The 1,770-nt window shown below is 40.7% G+C and overlaps 1 pseudogene; it reads left to right on the forward strand.

Annotated features, from left to right (window-relative positions):
* The first annotated feature begins 230 nt into the window (after window positions 1-230).
* Window positions 231-1,733, forward strand: LOC132252721 (chalcone synthase-like; annotated as a pseudogene).
* The last annotated feature ends 37 nt before the right edge of the window (window positions 1,734-1,770 follow it).

Raw genomic sequence — 1,770 nt, forward strand, 5'->3', positions numbered from 1 at the left:
AAATTTTACACGTAAAGGAATTTTTATTTATTTATTTATTTTTAGGAAAATTGAGGGGGGTGGGCATGTGCGCCCCGCCAACCCCCCCCACCTGACCCCACTATCTTGGCTGGCTCCGCCAGTGACCACCACATATTCTATAAATTCTTTTCCCTTGATTTGAACCTCCCTCCAGTACTTCTTCTATTTCCTTTCGTTTAACAGCTTAGTTTCATAAGCAGTACTGATCCATGGCCTCAGTGGAGGAAATTAGAAGAAATGCCCAGCGGCCCCGCGGCCCCGCGGCCCCGCCACCATTCTAGCCATTGGCACAGCACTCCCGGATAACTGCTTTCCCCAGGTTGAATTTCCTGATTTTTTCTTTCGGGTCACCAAGAGCGAGCACTTGACTCAATTGAAAGAAAAGTTCAAGCTGATTTGTAAGTCTCTAATATTTATAGTAATATGATGCTCACTGAATGCATATGTGTGCAATGAGACAAAATGATTGTTTTTTTTTTTTTTTTCAAGTTAAATTAATTTATAAGTTGCTTAATTTTAGTTTTGATATGAGCATCATTTCAGGTGTTTAAGAATAGTTCTGCAATTGGAAGCTATTAGATTTCTTTACCAAGTTAGTGGAAGTGTTGCTCTATTGAAATATAATGGCCATTAAACACTATTTTCAGGTGAGAGAACAATGATTAAGAAACGTTACATGCATCTGAGTGAAAAAATTATTAAAGAGAATCCAAATATAGGCGCCTCCTTGGATGCTCGTCAAGATATTGCCAACGTTGAGGTACCAAAACTGGGAAAAATTGCAGCAGTAAATGCCATCGGAGAGTGGGGACAGCCCAAATCTAGGATCACACATCTTGTATTCTGTACAACCACGAGCTTACACATGCCTGGTGCCGACTATCAACTTGCTAAGATCCTAGGTCTTGAACCAAAGGTTAAACGGGTGATGTTGTACCTTCAAGGTTGCTTTGGTGGTGGGACTGTCCTCAGAATGGCTAAAGATCTAGCAGAGAACAACGTAGGTGCTCGTGTTCTTGTAGTATGTTAACATCGACTTTCCGTAAGCCTTCTGAGATCGAAGTAGGAATTTTAGTAGGCCAAGCTCTTTTTGGTGATGGAGCCGCAGCTCTAATTGTGGGATCAGATCCAGATACCTTAATTGAACGACCATTATTCCAGCTTATCTCCGCAGATCAAATGTTTATCCCTGATTCAGAGAATGCAGTTGAAGGGCATGTTTGTGAAATGGGCCTTGTTGTTAATTTGGCAAAAAATGTGCCAAACCTAATTTTTGAGTACATAGAAAAATGCATGGTTGAAGCTTTCGGTCCCCTTGGTATTAATGATTGGAACTCATTATTTTTCATTGTTCACCCAGGTGGTCGGGCAATTCTTGATCAAATTGAAGCAAAACTCAGCTTAAAAAAGGAAAAACTCGAAGTTAGTAGGCATGTGCTAAGGGAGTATGGAAATATTGTGAGCTCATGTGTGTTCTTTGTCATGGATGAGATGAGAAAAAGGTCTTTCAAAGAAGAAAAGGCTACTACAGGGGAGGGATTGGAGTGGGGTGTTTTGTTGGGGTTTGGACCAGGCTTGACAGTGGAGACGGTTGTGCTACGCAGTCAGTGACCATCGATCATGACTGATTTACCAATGAATAAGGGTAGAACCAAATAAGAACAACAAAGATTCTTATGAATTGTAATATGATTAGGTTCGAGAGTGCCATAAATTATCTTCTTCCATGTTATCTTCAGGTCAAATATC

This window comes from Vitis vinifera, chromosome 16 (assembly GCF_030704535.1).
Source record: "Vitis vinifera cultivar Pinot Noir 40024 chromosome 16, ASM3070453v1".
Taxonomy (NCBI): Eukaryota; Viridiplantae; Streptophyta; class Magnoliopsida; order Vitales; family Vitaceae; genus Vitis; species Vitis vinifera.